At 36.4% G+C, this 21,021-nt stretch overlaps 1 long non-coding RNA gene across 3 annotated transcripts; it reads right to left on the bottom strand.

Annotated features, from left to right (window-relative positions):
• Nucleotides 1-3,795: 3,795 nt before the first annotated feature.
• On the bottom strand, nucleotides 3,796-20,506 carry LOC139714010 (uncharacterized). Of its 3 annotated transcripts, none has more exons than XR_011709670.1 (7): nucleotides 20,395-20,506; nucleotides 19,042-19,086; nucleotides 16,945-17,052; nucleotides 16,143-16,276; nucleotides 15,030-15,102; nucleotides 5,231-5,254; nucleotides 3,796-4,499 (listed from the first exon to the last, which is right to left on the bottom strand). It is a non-coding gene; the product is annotated as an uncharacterized lncRNA (long non-coding RNA). The 3 variants fall into 3 exon arrangements; XR_011709669.1 differs by having other exon boundaries at nucleotides 15,038-15,102; XR_011709668.1 differs by lacking the exons at nucleotides 3,796-4,499; nucleotides 5,231-5,254 and having other exon boundaries at nucleotides 14,957-15,102.
• Between the last annotated feature and the right edge of the window lie 515 nt (nucleotides 20,507-21,021).

The raw sequence follows: 21,021 nt of genomic DNA, 5'->3' as shown, positions 1-21,021 counted from the left end.
TCAGCCAAGTTTTGGTGATCCCATAAAGAAGCTATGAACCTGAAGTTCTTCCCAGCTCCAAAGGCAATCCACTGTTCATGGATATTCTGGTGATGGCTGCTGCTAGGACAAGCTCAAAGGGTGCAACACTTGTATGAACAGTGCATATTGGCACGTTGCTAATCTGCGAATGTACGGCATCCTATAGGTGCACAAGTATATGATGTACCAGTGTCTGCCTCCTCACACGTGCACGGTGCTATCATCTGACATGTCCGGACAATCGCAGCAAAGAATGCCACTACCTTGTGTGGTGATGAGATCTTTGTTGGTGCTAATGTCTCTTCCATTAGAGACCAAGAAGTACAGCAGAGTCGTCTGGTTTTAATTATGTTATGCAAAAAATGTTGCCATTTTAGTAACCACAGTTGATAGCTCAAATTGTCTCCTGCTCAGTTTGCTCTCATGCTGCAAGAATCTGTCTGCAACCTATCTGCTTCTTCTTCTTCTTCTTCTCGAGTCACCACACAAGTCCTGCCCAGCGCAGAGTGCAGGATCCGGCTTTGGTGTTGAAAGTCTCCAGATCATTGACAGTGCATGGCTCTGGTAGGAGGGGGCAGACCAAAAGATGTTGCATTGTCTGATCCTGCCCACAGTTGCAAGCAGTTTCTCCATCCCTATTGTAGCCCCATTTCTGCATGAGGACTTTGCATCGTCCTGTTCTTGTCCGTAGGCGATTCAGGCATGACCAGGTGGGCCATGCCTCACTTGAACCCGGAGGGAGTGATTCACTTGGTCCATAGGAGAGCTTATTCGTCACAGACTGGAGGTGGTTGGACCATAGGGTAATCCTTCGACCGTGGGCGGTGCCATCAAGGGATTCGGTTGAATGGAGAAAACTGCGTCTGGATTTGAGTCTCTTTTTAGCAAGTTCGCGATTGTAGAGTGGGTGGCGAGGGTTAACTTCTTGCTTGGTTTTCTCCATCTGTGCTGAGACCTCTCGCCTGATGTGTGGTGGGGCAATACCACACAGTTAATAAAGGTCATCTACTCTTGTTGGTCGCAGACATCCAGAGATAGCTCTGCAAACTGCATTCAGGACTGGGTTGATCCTATCTGCTGCAATGTGTGTTTAGATCTGACACAATGTGATATGAGTCAGGATATCCTCAAAACGCATCGTCAACCAAAAATCACTATGGAATAATCCCTGGAATATAACTTCTAGGGCTGCTCCATTGGACCCCCTTTGCCATAGTGTAGAGTGCTTGATTACATGTAAGGACTGGAATCTGACCGGGGTTCAGGACATCAACTACAGTCTTCATGATGTCCATTACTTGGCGCATCATGGCTTTAAAAATTGACTTGTCACAATATTGACTCAATTATTTGCCACTTTAACTAAAACATGGACAATGAAATTCCTGATTTATACACACACACACACACACACACACACACACTCACACATACAAATAGTTCCAATCCTTAAATTGATTTGACAATGTCAAAGAATTTCAAATAAACAATGGCAATCATTATGACAATGGCAGCCTTTTTTGACACTAACCAATGCTCAGCTGAATATAAAAACAGTAGAAACTGCTGATCTGTGATTTATAATACAAAAGAGAAACATTTCTTCCCTTCAACTTTAAACCTTTATGAACAATATCAAAAAACATCAATTAACAATGGCAGCTTTCTTGAAGAAAGCAAGCAGCTACAAAAATGGCACCACTTTTGTCACAGGTCATATCTGATATGTAGGCAATAAATATCTATTAAAACATATAACTAAAACATCAATACTGCTGGAATTGATTACACTTACAATGAAACAAAATATTGAATAAGCAATGAGAGCTACTTTCAACATGGCCATCATTTTCTTTCAAGTCACATTGACAATATATTATATGGACACTAAATTTCCTAATGTACAATTTATAACACAAAAGATTTTTCCATCATTTGATTCAATTCAAATGACAATATTCAACAATTCTAAATATGACAAAGCAACCTCTTCAAATATATTTTTCCCCAGAAAAATGCAGCATCTAGAATTACCACTGAAACATATTCTACACACAAATTCCATTCTTGTTTCATGAAAACCCTCAAATGGTTTAAAATTTTACTTTATCTGCACTTGGTGAATGTAAGGTATTATGGGTCAATTTTTGTTTTTCGCATGATGCATCAGAAATAACTGAGTGTCTTGCAGAAATTTGTGTCATGCCATTGCAATTAATCCTCTGGAAAAATTCGAGGTAGCTACATGTAGTGCTTACTTGCTACTCCCACACAGAGAAGCAGTGTAAGTTTTGAAACTCTCTTTAAAAAACATGTTTTTGTTTTTTGTTTTGTTTTTTACTATCCAACATAAATCAAATGGACTTCTTTTTTTTAGTTTCATATCTCAGAAGTATTTAAAAGTATGAAGTGATTACACGCATTATATTTAGTAAAATGTGCTAGACTTTATGGCATAAATTTATGAAGATGGTAAAATTGAAATCATGGACAATTTGAATAGAGCCTTAAATATTGCATGGCCTATTTCATTACAAAATCAGTCACTTTGTAATGTTTCAAAATGTTGAATGAAATGAACATTTTTTAAAGAAATGGTCATTACGTTGACAAATGACTAATTTCCTAACAAAATAGGCCACACCACGCCTAGTGCTCCATACAAATTGTCCATGGTCTCAACTATGTTTTCAATTGTACCATGGACATGAATGCAGGTCTTTAGGGCAAGTTGAGCCATAGCTCAATTTGCCACATAGACCCTGTTTACGATGCGAGGCTTGGCCGCAGTTCAACGATAGCCCAGCCAACCTCCATTTCAGTGTAAACGTGCAAAAGGCCAAATGCAAGGCCAAAGTTGGCCTTGCATTTGGCCTCGCTCTGGAGGTGGCTAAGCCGCGGCTGAGCCTGGCCTTTTTCTCTGTGTAAACGCAAATGGGGCCAAATGCGCTGCCAATTTTATTCTGGTTTCCAAACCCCGTACTTGTACTATTTCACTATTCAGGATATTAACCCCCTCAACATCGAAAACTAGCATAGTTTAATGTGATCTTGTCCTGCAAAGGATCTTTCCCTTCAGAAAAGGCCTTTGCCCGAACGGTGATTTCGTTGCCATGAAATTCAGTTGGCAAAGGGTCTGAAAACCAGACAACACCGAATTGTGTTTGTTTACAAGTAGAGCGCCACTATGACAAAATATTAAAAGGTTTGAAATAAAAGCGCGGCCGAGCCCAGTAGTGTAAAGGAACAAAATTGCGGGGCTTGGCCTCGCAATTGAGGTTATGCTCAACCACGGCTTGGCCGCAGCATGGTGCAGCCCCACACTGTAAACAGGGTCATAGAGTCTTCCTCAACTAACCCCACACCTAGAGCATTACTGAAGGTTTACATATATGTGCATACACAAAATATATGCATCAATTACAGACCAAGTCTCTCATTATGGTGAGACTCATGCATTTAGGGTCTGTCTCACGATTTCACACATAGTACCCATTTTTCTCAGACATCAAGTGAAATTGCAACTTGAGGAGTGTAGCTAAAAGGATTGAAGTGATGCTTGCAATTGAAGGTGTATTTCCCTTCATCATGCCAAATTAGCAAACAATAGTCACTTAATTATGCACCAGATCCTTTATTAACAGCTACAAATTTAAAAAAGGCTCCTTACTGTGGGAGGGGGAATACCCTTCTCGTTTGCGCGAGCGCAAAGACGCTAAGTCATGAAAATCTTGTTGTTAATTTTTTTTAAACTTTGCATCTTTGCAATTATTCAAAGGATAAAACAGAAAAAAAGACCCACACTTGCTTCTCACAATCATCATCTAATATCTAAGTCATAGCTTTGATCCATAATGGAAAAATGTAAAAATACTGCACATTTGCATTTCACATACTTCTACTTTTATGGTCTACATTTTGGTTTTGCCCTTAATCAAAGACGTTTCTGTGTCAATCACGAAAACAATATGGTGGTGTAAATGATTATGCTATGGGTCATTAACACGTTACCACTTGAGTGTCTCCAGGGACGGTGGCTTAACATGCCACTATGGCTAACTTACCGTACCTTCCAATACTACACATGATCTGATTACCACCACATAAACATAAAATTAATAATTATTGAGGTATTTTATGTTGCGTAAATCATTCCACAATACTTCAATTACATTTATACCCTTTGCTTTTGCATTTATCATGCATACTGTTCACTGTGCTTAGAATTATTGTAGATGGAAGAGAGTGGAAGTCCTGAGAAACTATTACGTTGCTCATCTGTTATCATCTGATATGAAGTGCTTGCATGTCAACCAAGTTTGATCCAAGATTGACAGCTGTCCACACAGTTGAAATAGATGCGATCCACACCTGGTCCAATTGACTGGTTTTGAGCCTTTAACCAGTAGAGTTCTACTCCCTGTGCTACACCAACGCTGCAAAGCAAAGCTGGTGTGTTCTCTCTGTTGGTCAAGACCCTGCTTTAAAAGACATAAACAACATACTGTTACAAATGAAGTACACTGCTTATCTTTTAACATCGATAAAATGAAAGAACTGAAATATGTGTTGTTAGAATGGGAGAACATAAATATCATTATCACAAATGTTACGAAGAAAGTTACATTATGTTTTACATATTTTAGACAGATACAACCAATTTCTTGTAGTCATAACTTGCGAACACAACTGTACTGAAACATTCACAACTTCACATAACATCACATCACCTTTTATGTTAACCTTTCTTTTCATGAATACATATACCTATTTCTCTTACAGGAGTACAGCATATACATTATAGTTCTCTGGATGTATATCATGTTTAGCTACAATGTAAATTGGACAGAACAAAACTACACTTGTACAGTCACATTTATAAGAATAAGGAATATGTGAATAACATTTCATAAATGTAATATGGAATTAACAAACTGTTTCAGATCACAGACTTTAGATGATAGAACATATATTACAAACATTTCAGGGGGAAAAAAAATAATTCTGAAGAAACACCTGTGTATGCATAATTCTACGGGTTATGCTAATACAGCTTAAAAACACACCTGGAGAGATTATTGTGAGAATTTAATTTGAACACTGAGTATGATTGAGCCTGATTTTGTCAAAAAGTTGTGTGAAAAGTTAAATGCATACAAATCTGACAAAAAGTAGGGGGAAAAAAAAGCAAAAAAGAAATAAAACTCACCGGTGGAAACACTTGGGTACAAGGCTGGACATGATTGCGGCACAAGCACAGACCAGTTCATCATTCACCAGGCAAATGTAAAGACATAAAGATGTTAGCCATAAACACCTAGATGAAATACACCTAATTGATGCTTTTTTCATTTTGGCCAGTGCTTTATTCTCACTACCATGGGTGCTAAAGAGAAACAATGACATCAATCAATGAAAGCAAATGTTTGAGAAACAGGGGTTTGAAAACTCAAAACATTTTTCATAAATTTGCATGAAATCAATCAAAACTTGTGCTATGTAGCTCATAATGTTTACGTAATAAATACAATTCTTGCACCATATACATGATCACTCATGGATTTCACTCTATCTTCTCTGGTGAAATATTCATTTCTATCAATTACAACATGTGCCTATTGATCAGGTTTTGCACAAATAAATGCAACTCCTACTTTTTCCATTTATTTCAAAGCACTTTCATCAGCATTTACAATTTGATTTTCCTCAGCTCTAAACGCTCATCAAATAGTAACACAAACTTATCATTATCAGCATTTAATTCTCTGAAAAAAAATATTTTTCAAAATGATTATTATGCCAAAATCTACCTTTCTGCACTGTCATTTTCTGAGCTATGTTTTATTTCTGTTGTGCCTGTTCTATTTTTATTCTTTGTCTATTCTATTTCAATTCCATTTTCTGTCTTTTGTTTTATTTCTGTTCCATACTGAACTTGTATCTTCCTTTTATAGTTACATTTCCAACAATGATATTTAGAGAAGAGCAACTACCAGCTCAGCTACTGCTTTGTGAAAAGGGTTGATAATTCTCACCTAGATTCAGCATTACCACTTCATAAATTTTTAATATCACCACTATTGCTGACATACATGTAACATTATAATTACAGTCCTTTAAATCATTTTTGCAATTACACAATTTATGTGTTTTTCCTTCTTCTTGACATGCAAGCCCACATTTCTTTCAACAAGCAATCAAAGATCATTGTTTCTGTTGCATGCTCTTGTCGTTGTCTATTTATTTTTTCTTTATAATGTCAATGTGTTATGTAGTACTTTTATTGTTGCCCAAGTTTTGTTTCCTGTGCACAATCAAGGTCGCTTCAGTGGATCTCTCCACCCTTTGCACACTTTGCTCATGGCACACTGTTTTCCTCACTTCAATCACTTCAGTATTCATTACAATTTAATATTATCATAAGGTTTCACTACTGTTGTACATTCTGTTCATTTCATTCATCATATTTCATCTATTCTCCATAACATCATAAAAATATGTATGATGAAAGATGAAAATATATTTCATTTGATTTCAGCATTATGAAAAAAACCTTGAATAAACATCTAATGTTATTAGTAAAAACAAGTTCAGTGAAACAGTATTCAAATAGCTTCATGGTAACTGTAGTAAAGGCGAATAACTTCAATGGTGAGATCATTAATACCTATACTACATACATGACCGATAAATGTGTCACCTTCTGTTGTAGCATCAACTTCATGTTGTTGATATTCATAAGAACACATCAAATTATGCCAAGCAAATCACTTGAACCTTGTCTGAGAATTTCATTAAATTCACCAATAACTATGCTTTTTGTACTTATTTGGTGCAATTCAACAACTAATTTCCATAATTTCTCACATTATTTTTGGGTCATATTTAGGAAGTCTATAATCACTGAATTGTCACTTTCTGTCTCATAATGTCGCTGTTTTCTGTAGTACTAGTAGTCATACTTTTGTTGAAGTCTTGTTTCATATTCACAAGCATAATCTTCCCAGTGGAACCCTCCATACTTCACATGTTTTACTCATTGCAATTTTTTTTTTTTAACTTCAAACACCTCAGTATTGATCATAAGTATCACTTCTACTCATTTGTTTTTGAATTGCTGTATGCTCTGTCCTATTCACACTTTTTTATTTTCCTCATTCTGTATTACAAAAGGAAATATGATGACAAAAGAAAATAAATATCAATTGATTTGAATATATGTGCCACATTACTTTGCGTAAACTCAAGACATCACTCATCAGAACTGTATTCTGATAGCCTCATGGTAACTGTAGTAAAGTGGAATAACTTCAACATGAAGTGAGTCTATACCTGTGCTATATACATGATCAATCAATGTATTACCTTCTGTTGTAGCATCAAATACATGTTGTTGATATCCGTAAGAATACATCAATTTATGCACACATGAATCACTTGAACCTTGTCTGAGATTTTCATTGAAGTCACCAATAACTATGCGTTTCGTACTTCTCTGCTGCAATTCTACGAGTAGTCTCTTCAGTTTCTCACAAAATTGTTTCTTATCATATCTGGGAGGTCTATATATCACAGAAATGAGACATGAAGGACAAGTTACTGCAAATGTAATATATTCTAGATTATTGACATGTAAATCCAGCCTACTAATAGATTTGATTTTACTGTACACTGCAACTCCACCATGTGCTTGATTTTTCAGTGCCGAAAATAAGGGACTTTCATCTGAATAAGATTTTGACCGAGGTTGATTGTACATTTTAAAATGATCTAAATTCACATCAAAAATGTCATCATTAAGCCAAGTTTCAGTTAAACAAATAATATCAGAATTTCTACATAGGAGGTTTGATTGGATATCTTTGAAATGTGCTTTAAGACCTTGAATGTTATGTAGCATTATATTCAGAGTCGCAACAGAAACATCATTATGAAAGCTCTTTTCATCAACAAATGTTGGCATGTTTTCTAAACTTTCTTTAACAGTTGGATTGCAATATATAACTTTGGGATCAAAATCTTCAATAGTTAGTCCACGTATTGATGTGACACGGCTCAGAGCAACATATGCTTGTCCGGGCAAAAATATATTTTTCAGAGAAACAACAGCTTTTTCCATTGTCATGCCCTGTACTTTATGTATTGTGCATGCATATGCTAATTTCAAGGGAAATTGTTTCCTCGTATATTTTTTCCCAATTGATTCCTGTTGCATTTCTATTGACTGTGTTCCTACTTTTTCATCATCAAATTTCACAAGCACACTTGAGGGTCTGGCATTTTCATTTACTCTTACTAAGTCAGTTACAGTGCCAATGCAGCCATTTGATAAACCTTTGGTCACATTCACATTTTTGATCAGCATCACTCTAGAATTTTCAGCAACCCAAAGATATGCTGGCAAAGAAGCTTTAGTACATCTCCGTGGCTTGTCACATGCTTTGTTTTTACCCTTATCGCCAAGTTCAAAATCTTCTGCATCAAGACAGATGATATTTGTGCATTTCTTGTGAAGCATTATTTTATTCCAGTCATTTACTTGTTTGTTTGAAGAATATATATGCAGTGCATCCTCACATTGTTCTCCAGTTTGGCATGATTGAAGAACTGCAAAATCATCACTTGATAATTCATCTTTCTTTTCTTTTACCCTTAATTTGTTCAAAAGAACAGCAAAGTCTGCATCATCCTTTTGTCTCATTATTTCATCCAAGTTAATCATAGAGAAGTTGTCCGTCCATAAAGAACTTTGCAATGTATCTTTATACAAAGGAGTACCTTTTACTGGGGGTAACTGATAAAAATCTCCAACTGCAATAACTGAAACCTTTCCAAATGGAGCATCATCACGCGTCTGCTTTATTTGCCTTAAACGTCCATGTACATACCACAGTAGCTTCTGATCAACCATGGATATTTCATCAATTATTAGTATCTGTAATTGGCCCAGCTGAGTACGTAAATGACTTATCTTTTCTTCTCCAAGGGGTTGATAAGGTAATGAAGCAGAAATGGGTATGGACAGTGCATTATGAATAGTACTACCATCAATATTGTAGGCTGCAATTCCAGTTGGAGCTACTTTCATAATTGAAAGATCATCTGGATTATGCATCATTTTACCTAGAATTCTTGTCCCTTCATTACATATGCATTTCACCAGATGACTTTTTCCTGTTCCAGCACCACCTGTCACAAATATCTGAAACGGTGTGGCTTCTTTTCCATTAACTCTGTCAAGACACCATTGTCGTATTTTGTAGAACACTTTTTGCTGCTTGCTGTTTAAAGTTCTTAATAAGACATTACTGTCTTCTCTCGAAATGCTACATGATCGAAATTCTATGCCATATGACTCTTTCTCCTGAGATTTAGATTCAAGATCTGGGATTCTAAACTCATTGTCAGCATCTTCAACTTCTACATGGATTTTAGCTGTTTCATGTCTTTCAACTTCTGTTTCTGGACAGAGTAATCCCCATGCATCTTCTTGTGCACCAAATTTCTCAAGATATTCTTGTGCCTGATCAATTGTATCAGCGTTTTTTTCATACTGCCTGAGATTTTCATTGGCAATACTTTTGACACTTTCCAAATTCTTATTAAACATTCGAACAGATCCATTTTGATAAAATTCCTCATATGTCAAAAATTGGTCAGGTTTTAACTGTTTATCAGTACGATATGGCAAAAATAGTTGCAATATACTCTGATAATATTTTTCTGGGGTTACAGTCGGTGAAAAACGAGGGTATCTCACTACAGCATCATTGGTTCTTGTTCTTTTTTGTATATAGCCCAGCTGATCTCTCAATTTAAACACACTCTGTTTCTGTTTCTTACCCTTTATATCAGATTCACTGAGTAGTCTATACTTTGAACAAAATGTGGCTAAACACATATTTTCAAATTCAAAACCATCAGGTCGGGCTTTATATTTATCAATTCTGCTTGGCATCCATGGGCTCCTATCATCATCGTCTCGTCTGCTTTGAATAACACTCAGTGGTAGACTCATTCTCACAGGGTTTGGTCCAACAGGTATAAACTCTACTTTTCTTGAGCACTCTTTCAATCTCAGGCCACAAACACGATACACACTTTCTTGTGCTGAAACTTCACGGTTTTGCATATACACATGTCCTATTTCTTTCATACTCTTTCGAGCATCTTCATTGCCCTCTCTCATTTCACTTTCAGCATTTTTCAAGAGCAAACTCATTTCTCTTTCTGCTTTTGACATGTATGACACAACATAAACAATGCAGGCATACTCATTTGTTATATACTGCAAATCCATATTGGCATTCCAAGCTCTGAGTAAGAATGAATTATATTGATTAACCCATATATCTTTTGGATCTCTTTTCATGACTACATCTTCTTTTGTAGCTACAGCATTATAGGCATCTTCAAATTCCTTTTGAGACATCCCAAGAGCTTCAAAGAGCTGCCTAGCATTATCATATTTGCCTTCCACACATGATGAATTCTTTACTGCAGACAGAACATCTTGAGCCTCATCTGTAACTTCTGGATTATCATCAGGCTTCACAACAAATGTTTTCTCAGAAGGTGGTCTTGGAAAATTAAATCTACAGGAGGTTCCCTTTTTCTTGCATGATTTTGAATGTTTCTTTGAGTGAAGCTGAACATTCTTCACTATTTCATACAGTTCTTCATCTTCATCCTCACATGGAATGTTGCATGAAATATACTTATCAATAAAATCTATGACAGTTTCATCTTTCTCGACACCCAAATTAGGTGCATTTTCAACCCAGAATAAACAGTGTGTATGTGGAGATCCTCTCTGTTGAAATTCAATCCTGTAAAAATAGTCAATTATCTTGCCAATAGGTTCTGCCTCAGAAAGAATCACTCTGTTCAAAAATGCATGAAAGCGTTTATCAAACATACGAGCTACTGTCACTGGATTTGATTTTAATAAATTACACTTATCTGTCCAATCCAGATCACTTGCTTTTCTCCCATCACCTTGTTGATTTAGCAATGTGTTAATAACTTCAGGCCATCTCATTTCAGCTGATGAAAATGATGCAAACCATGTAGGCTTTCCAAGTTGTCTAACCATTGCTAATACATCTTTCTGTGTAGATTGCCAGTATGGAGGTGTTCCTCGTATTTGTTTCAGAAATTTATATCCTTTATTCGAATCCAGTATCTCATGAAGTTTTCTTGCATCCTTTAGATCTGAACATCGCATCAATGTGGAATTATCTATTTTCTCTGAGCTTTTTCTGACAGCTATAGAAACACTAGAAAGTATTTGTTGCAGTTCATAAATACACTGAGCATAGAAAATATATTCTGTATTTTTTGCAAATCTGTTGTCTACATGCATCAAACGATTATGCAAATAACGACCAAGTGTTACTTTAATGTACCTGGTATCGTGAAATGTTGGCTGGCCTGTTGGAAACAGAGCAGGAAAACATTTTGCCTCATTACTCTCATCCATCAATAGTGACACAGGACTATTCTTTTCACAAGGAGCACAGCATATAATATCATCAAAAAACTGATCAAGCACTTCTTGTCTCATATCAACCTTCTGCAAACATGTGCCCAACTGAATGCCTTGTAATCGTCCATCTTGATCATCCTCTATATCATCATCATCATCATTAGTTTCACTTAAATCAAATAGTTTACCACAAGCTGTTTTACTATTTTTGTCTGATAAATCAGAGTCCCATTCGCTATCAATAGCAATATCAGAATACCACTTATTATTCTTTTTCAAATATTCCAATGCAGCTAGGACATTGTTTTTCTTGACAAACTGATATTCATAATGTCCTTTATATGACAGTTTCCTCTTTAGCTTTACGCGAATTAATTGATCATCAGTCTCCGGTCGAGGTAATATCTTTACAGTTTCATTTGTGCGTGAAGGTACACAAACTGTTGGGCCATGCACTCCATATTGTCCTCCTTTAGGCAAATTCAAAACTTTCATAAATGGAATGTTTAGTGCAATCAAATGTGTTTCCAACTGATTCAGATTTCCAAGTTCCGCAGGAATAGCACGTAATTCTAAATTATTTCTGCTAGCTTCAGCAGGCATATTACCAGCTAATAATTTCCTGTGGCAAGTGTAACAAACCCATAAAAAATTTCTTGATGACTTTACTATTTGACAGTCAATATCACAGTCATCGCTGCATGTATGTAAATACTCCTCCTTTAAGCACCTCAAATCGTTATATTTTGCTTTTGTACACTTCAATACTTGATTCTTGAATAATAATTTCAAACATACGCAACATACATATTCAGGGCCGTGTGAAACAATTTCCCTAAATTTTTTCAAAACATGGTCACAATTTCTCATATTCATTTTTTCTTGTTTTTTTCGTTTCATGTTTCTCATTGCAACCTGCTGTCTGTACAAAAAATTTGTCTTGTACTTAATGTTTGAAACTTTCCTCATAATTTTCTTACGCCTCTCTCTGAATAAAGCATTGTTTTGATATCTAGCTTTCCTCATTTTCTTAAGCCTTTCTCTATGTAGAACATTGCACCCATAGTTTACTTTCCTCATTGTCTTCAGCCTTTTTCTGAATGAAGCACTGTTTTGATATTTGGCTTTCATCTTTGTTCTCATCCTTTTCTTAATTTTTTCTCGAAATGAAGCATCATTTTGGTATCTAGCTTTCTTCTTTGTCCTCATCATTTTCTTGATTTTTTCTCTTAATAAAGCACTGCGTTGATATCTAGCTCTCATCTTTCTGCTCATTGCTCTCTTGACATTTTCTCTGTAAGTAGGATCGAACAAGTACCTGTTTCTTTGTCTCTCCTTAATTTCTCTTCTCTTTTCGAACCGGTAAGGTTCATCTGTTTGATATTTTACTTTCTTTGCAGCTGCATTTTTTAGTTTGCGGAATAGAAAAGGCTGAACATCTGATAAACATTCTATTTCTAACTGTCTTTGCTCATTTTTTTTTCTTTTCTCTCTGTGCTCTCATTCGATCTCTATTTTTTCGTCTGGTAATATTTGCATTACTTTTTTTTCTTTGTTTTTTCCTTTTTGTAGTTTGCCTTGTAGTTTCAACTTCTTCAGATTCTTCAGTATCCCTACTCATTTTAACAGCACGTTCAATGTCATCCTCTAAGACTTCATTGTTCAATACATTGATTTGACAATCACCGACTTGTTTCGTAACTTTTCTCTCAGTTGTGAGTCTTCTCTTTCTTGTCACAGGCGTTTCCATAGCGGTAATGTTTTGTGGTCTTGACAAGTTTTGGCATGAACTTAATGTTTGGATCCTTGGACATACAGACTCTACAACATCGTAATGATTGCCATTTGTGTGTTGCAAGTAAACACCTCTTTGTGATGTAACAATTCCAAACTGAAGTTTGCTTGCACCAAATAATTTCCATTTTGAACAGTTTTCTTCATATGTATAAATATCAGTATCTAGTAGATTTGATAAGGCCATTATTTCCAATTCTGTAGCCCATGTGCCATTGTTGAATACTCTTTCCTTTGCAATGTATTTTACAACATCTGTGTATCCTGATCTTAAAAGGCTTACATAATCTTGCTTGTTTTGTAAAATATGCATAACTGTTGCTTTTCGAACATCACGGTGTGAATCTTCCTTGCCACATGTGACATATGACATAGCTCTGTAAAAGCAATTTCCATCACCACTAATTTTATAGATAGTTAATGGTTGTGACAGGACAGTAATATTACCATTTTCCACCATATCTTTTTGCACATCATTACTGCTACATTTGTCATTAACCTTTATGCCTAATTTGCAACAAAACTTCTCTCTGTCAAATTTATTCACAGGTGTGTACATGAGATTAATCTTTTTAATTTCTCCCACTTGTTTCACCTCGGATGCATCAACATCGACTACTGTCTGTTGACATGTGTTTTGTAATGGAATTTGTGTCTCTTGCAAGTTTGACACCATTATTTGTTTGGACATCATTTTCTTCACTCTAACACTGCCTTTCTTCAATGTCAAGTTTTCGGTAGCCTTAGATGATTCATGATGACTTTCTTTTTTACTTTCCACATTTGCATCTGAATTCACATGAAACACACTTAATTTTTCATCCAAAGTACTAGACTGAACAGCAGTTACACTTTCAACTACATCAAAATGATTGCTTCCAGTGAACACAATATATATGCCTCTTTCAGTTGTTACTTTGTTATAGTACCCCGGTTTCCTTGCAGACAAAATTTGCCAATTTTTTGTACGATCATCATACACATATATATCACAATCTAGCATATGTGCCATTGAACTAATATCAGTGTGACCAGCCCATGTTCCTAAATCCATCAATTTCTCTTGAAGTACAAAGTCCCTGACATTCTGATATTTCACTGTGTTAATTAAATTTTTAAATAAATCACCCGTTTCCAGTAAATGTGCCACATTGGATTTCCTGAGCATGAAATGGTTTCCTTCACTGCCAGTAACTACATGAGAAATACTTCTGTAAAAGCAGTTGCCATCACCCATAACTCTCTTGATATTTACAGGTTTCCTCATACACAAATTTTCATTTGTATCTTCCACTGGTTCACTGGCTGCGCCACAGTAATTGACATTTAATCTATTGCACAAACACTGCTTGTCTACATATGTAATTGGTGCAAATTTGAAGTTTCTATCTCTTCTTTGTGTTGTCTTTTCAAGTGAAACAAATTCAACTTCATTCTCACTTCCATAGTCATCACTGCTTACATTAACTCTGGTTTCCTTTATTGTTACATTTTGAGTCTCATCACTATAACTCAGATTTCTTTCAATATGATGACAATGTTGCGAATAGTCGCTGTTTTGATCATTTATATTCCCACACGCAGTATTTAGGGTCTTTGATTTCTTAGAGCCACTACTTGTCAATACATTTTTCTTAGAATTGAATTCTACTGCCAGACCGGTTAATTCAAACTGAGTAGTACGTAAATCACATGCCATAGATTTTGCCAAATTCAAACAGTGTACCTGTATACCTTGCCATGATGAAATGCTAAGCAAGACACTGCATCCATCTTGTACCAAGTATCCATCATGACTTCTGGAATGAGAATCAAACACATAATAACCACTGTGATGCCTAATGATTGCAAATGTACTCTCAGCAAAATTCATAAGACATGCATCATATCGGCACAGTTCTTGTTCTAATGCTTGACTCAATGGCAAAGCACCAAAATTTGACAAATTGTTTTGATCTCCTTCCAACACTCCATATTTCGATTCACCATAGGTTATTTGAAATTTTTCATCCAGAATATGAAGTTCCTTCGGTAATTCATCTATCATTACAAGCTCTTCATTCAGTTGTGAATCCTTCTTTATGTAATAATACAACTCATTCCCAAGTGTCAGAATCTGATCAAGATCACGAGGTCTCATTTCGATTCCATTCTTTGTTTGAATGTAGAGAACTGCCACAATAGAATTACATGCACATTGTTTGCCAGCAGTATAACCAAATCGTTGATCACCTTGATTAAAATTTCCTTGTGCGATTGTTTTAGTCAGAGGATATGATTGCCTTCTATCATATTCTGAATCTGAAAGAGAAACAGGCTTACAGACACGTTCTTCAGTCTCTAAATCATTTGCAGCTGGTTCACCATCTAATATAAGTACAGACGATTCTTGAACATCATATGAATTATGGTGGTCAACACTATTTGCAGAATCAGCATTCATTACTATGCAATCAGATGGATTAATAGTTTTTTCACGTTCAGGCAGGAATATTGATTCATTACAAACTTGAACACACATGTTTTGCATACCTGAAACAGGTTTGTGACACGGAGAGTGAACATTTACATTTGTAGTAGAATTCACAGAGAACAATTCATTCACTGATATTTGACTGTCACCTTCAACATCTTTTGTTTCGCTGTAACATGGGTTTAGTTCATGCATATCGTGGATTCTGTCACACTTCACTTTGGACATATCATTCGAGCCTGTGTTGTCTCTATTTGTGGAATTACTGTCCTCACGGTCAGATATTTCATTCTTACACAACTTTTCATTCTTTGCTGCAAGTTCTCCTTCAAAAATGTCATGTTTCACCTTTTCATTGTTACGCACCTGTGAGTCAGCATTTTTAACCACTGGCACACTTTGTTTGTTGCGGATCTTCGTGAAACGACCTTTCTTTCTTGGTTGCCGTGCATTTCCACCTCCATAGAGCCTGTTTACATTCCAAACTTCTTTTTCAATGTCTGTGGAAAGGACAGAGACACATGTAGCCTGATCACCACTCAGTACGAAACATCCATTAGTCATATTCGGAGTGCTTTTAGCCACATCAGCCCAACTTCTCTGTGTTTTTGCATAGATTTGCTCAGAGTATTTTGCCATAACATGAGGTGACTGAACACACTTTGAATATACATTCAATACAGATTCAGTATACACCTGCAGACTATCATTTCGTTCTGTGTCCAAGTTTCGATTCATATTTCGCTTCACGAGTTCACCATGTTCTTCTTGCCTTGTTTCTACTTTTGATTTTTTGCCTTTGCTGGTCTTGGCTCTTCTCTGTTTTTCAAGATAGTAGCCTTTCATTGCTTTGCCAATGTAGGTCACGCCAGGTTGGAGAATCACACCATTTACTGATCTCACTGTGCTCTTGTTATTGGTCTTGGTCTTAGGATTGTTAGTCATTGTTTGGGATGTTGTCAGTTTGGCCTTCTCAATCACTTTTGTCTTCCTTGATTTCACAGTTGTCCAACCATCATCAACTGCAGTTTCTAATGGTTCAAATTGCCTCCTAGTGAGATTTGAGATGAATGTCGGATCTGATTCATCTCTGTCACAATTTGCTCTTTCCTCCACACACACATTTGTCATTCCTAGAACACCACGTTTGTTCTTTCTTTTCACATACCTCTTTTTCAGTCTCTTCGTTGGTTTCTTTCTCTGGTTGCTCTTGCATGATGTAAGTGAAACATCAACATGAAAATCTTCATCACCAAGGTCTTCGAGAAGTTCGTATCTATTGAAATGACAAGGAATGCCAATTTTGTCAAAGATGCGATGGGCAATATTATTGCTTCCACATGCTGAACATATCCAAATCAACCTTGCATCACACATTCTAGCCTCATGAGAAATAGTTCCTGTACACATCACATGAAACTGCTTGCCACAATCCTCACATGGTACTCTGCTTTCATTTTCATTGATCACACTGCAGCATGCATCACATTCACTGACCTCTACATTTCTCATCAAGTCACAACTATGGAGGATATCTAGGATATCACCAATAACAATCTTGAATTCACTTGCTTCCATTGTCAAACTACAGGGCTTTCGAATCTTTGAAAGTATAATGGTACCTATTACTAAATAAATGTATATCAATCAACTGTCAATCAACACAGTTATATTCCTTGAATCACTATACTTTTATGAATCACACCTACTCCACTAGTACTGCGATTGGTAACAAAATTGTCGGATTGAATAGCTTTGAAAGTTGCACTAATACATGTGTACAGTACATGTACTATATTTCACTGCAATACAAATTCCAGCAGTAAGCTGCAACACCGATCCATATAATGTTTCTACCAACAGGTGGGGATATTTCTACAATGTTTGCTTGTTTCTAGCAACAGGTGGCACTCTTTGTCTGTTACGTGCTTCAATTCCTACTTTATAGAAAAGCTATGCCAATTTCCTTTTACGATATCTGCCAACAGAAATTTCAGCTTCAATTCTCTAACATTTGATTTGACTAAATTATGCCTTTATCTCGAGATTATGCTCTTTGTAAAAAAGGTTACAATTTTACCAATTATGCTTTTGCCTTAACTGCACAATAATCGGTCTCCCTTATATGTTTTTCTCTTAGGGTAGGGCTTTTCGCAACAAAAATTTCAATTTCACCAATTATTCTTTGTCTTCACTGACAATTAAAGAAACAGTAATGTTTCTGTTTTGAGATGACTCCTTTTGCAATAAAGGTATGTCTTTTACTAATTGTGCTTTTGTTTTCACAGCCCAATATTTATAAATAGCCCTTTAAGGTGCAATATTAACGTCTCTCCCTTCGTTTACTATGACTAAAATGCTTTTATCTGAAGATGGCGCTCTTCAATTATTCTTTTATCCTATCAACAATTAACGAAAATTCAAGACTCAAGATACCAAAAAATATTTTTACATAAAACTTTTAGTATACTTCTCGCCTCACCTCATAAATTGTTTCTCACACTTTTAACAATTCCTTCAAAATTTCAACTCCTAGCTATTAGCTCTTGCCAACTGTAGTTGATTTATTTGCAGCAACTTTCAATGCAGAATATATCAAATATCAAATAATCCTTGAAGGTGCAAATTTTGTCTACCCCAATTAGTTTACAACACTATAATGCTTTCGTCTTATGACGGCACTCTTTAATAATCTTTCAGTGTAATCTGGACTCTTAAACACCTTTTCTCAAATTAACTGTTTCTATTTTCAAGTTTCCAGCAAACTTCTCGCCTTCTCTAGGACAATTCTCTTTCCAGTTTTTAACTATCCTTTTAAAGAATGCACTCTTTCATTCAAACACTCTTTAAAACTCTGTTATTCTGCTTAATTTTTACTCCTTTTTCGTCAACTCTCACTCTTCCTCTCTTTGATTTCACTCTTTTTCTCTTTGACTCTAACCCTTTCTGCCTCTGATTCTGAAACTTTCTCTCCTTCTGATACTGTCTTATTCTCATGCACTCAGAAGTTCTCTGTTCTCAGCTTTCTTCAAGTTCAAGTTAAGGTATTTCAGGTAAAGTTCAAGTTAAGGTATTTCAGGTAAAGTTCAGGTATTTCAGGTATATTTCAGATATTTCAGGGATGAGTTCGTGAATTCCAGGATGAATTTCCAGATGTAATCTCAGTGAATATTCACTGAATATTCAAGGATGAAGGTGAAATGGTATGAGATGAAATGTAGGATGAAGATGATTCAACAAATAACAAACACAAACACAAACGTACTTTCAACAAAGACCAACATAAATCTCCTTCCAAAGCAACCAGTACCTGCAGAAAGAAAAGAAAGGAAAAATACAAACGTTACAACAATACCTGTATAGGCTATACAGTGAACTCTCTACAATTATCACTGATGTAACGAAGTTCACTATAACAAGGTAATTTTTTTGTGGTCCTAGATTGTAATTTCAATTTGTATTGTATTATTTTTGTAACCCTGATATAACAAGGCTTCATTATAACAAGCACATTTTTCTGGTCCTGAGGACCTTGTGTTAAGGACAGACCACTAATAATGTGAGGTACACACATTCTGAAAATACATACCGGTACTTGAGAGGAATATGAGGCACAACACCCAAATTTTTTATACAAATCTTTGTAAAATTATTTTACTGTTCCTGCAATCTAAACAATTCTTATAACAAAGGAAAACCATCTTTTAAACTTATAATCTTGCTTAAAAACACATTTTTCACTGTGCACACATCTGTACAGGGAAACCCTATTGTTATAACACGGTCAGCATAACTCAGTGAAATTAGGTCAAAGTCAAGCTTGTGATGTGTAATTGTGAGACTACATATTGGAAAATAAATGACTTCTCTTCAGTTACATTTCATGATTAAACAGGAATGATACTTCTGACTGTATGACAAAACAAGGTCCAGGCTAAGTAACGTTATATTTCTTCCCCTGCATGCCCCCTATAAAAAAAGGTGAAATGAAGGGGTTGTTGTTGTTGGTGGTGCTTAAAGGCGCATCATTCAATATTGAATATTTACGGGACAGGAAAGGGGGACAGGGAATATTTACGGGACAGGAAAGGGGGACAGGAATCACCGCTATATAGCACTGTAAAATACGCCCTCTACTGGTCGTGGTGTTAGCTACGCATTAAAGTATGGCGCCCGCATCTCGCCCAGATTTGGCAGAAGCAAATCACCAGAGTAACGCTAAGCCCTCTTAGTCAACGTCAACTCTTAAAGTAGGTTCTTTGGAACTTAGCCTTCCTAGTAATTACATAGCAAATCATGATATGGCTCACACCTTGTCCATTCAGGAAACGCGGTCTAACGTTAAAAACTTCGCAACTTCCTTCCTGATACTCCTGACATTTAAACGTACGGTCTCTGCACTACAACAGCTTCGTACACGTATAGGGCCTGAGCTGTGGTGATACGATGGGCATGTCCCCAGACACTACTGAACACATAAGAGTGATACTACTGATAGACCCTAACGTTTATTATAGTCACTAACACTAACAGCACCACGACTACACACATGAAATTTTGTTCTAAAAACCCAAACATCTGTGTTTAGGCATGCCTGCGTTTACAGACTAATACCCACCTGGTACTCGAACTCCAAACTAATCAAACCGTCAGTCTCACGCAAAGGTCTTCAGAAGTCGTATTTGTGAGCCTGTCGCTGCGCTGCCACGCCAATGCAGTAGGTTACGTAATGATTGACAAACACGTACACCACCTCCGTATTGTATATGTGGGTAAGGTACTACGCATAAAGCATGGAGCTACTAACAGAGTAGAGCCATGGTATAAGCAGGGAGGTGGAAAAGATGGAGATGGCACTCTGAGAGCTTCCCTCAGAGAAAAAATCAAGTGGTCTTACACCGATTAACGTCTTGAAATCCAACCCTCATTCTGTGATAAATATGTCAAAATCTGGCCTTATCGGTCCACCCATCACCCTCCGGCGCACTAGAGTGACGCAACATGATCTCCTTTCCAGGCCTTCCACAAACACACGCTCGTAAAAATCGGGCTTTGAAGCGATGCGTGGCACCGACAATATGACGTCATATTCAAAATTTTGGCAGTCTATTACATTCAGTGAAAGACGTCCCCCTTCGAAAGCTACAACTTATGGCTCAAGAATTGGGTAGCGTGTTATGTCTATACCTTTCGCTGGTTCAGCAGACTGTGCTGAGGAGATTGCCGTTTGAACCAGCGAAATCGG

Source organism: Diadema antillarum, unplaced genomic scaffold (genome assembly GCF_040938485.1).
Source record: "Diadema antillarum isolate AM-2024a unplaced genomic scaffold, OU_Dant_1.0 seq00002130_RagTag, whole genome shotgun sequence".
In the NCBI taxonomy this organism is placed as follows: Eukaryota; Metazoa; Echinodermata; class Echinoidea; order Diadematoida; family Diadematidae; genus Diadema; species Diadema antillarum.
The sequence above is the reverse complement of the archived record's forward strand: the minus strand, read 5'-3'. Positions and strand labels throughout refer to the sequence as shown.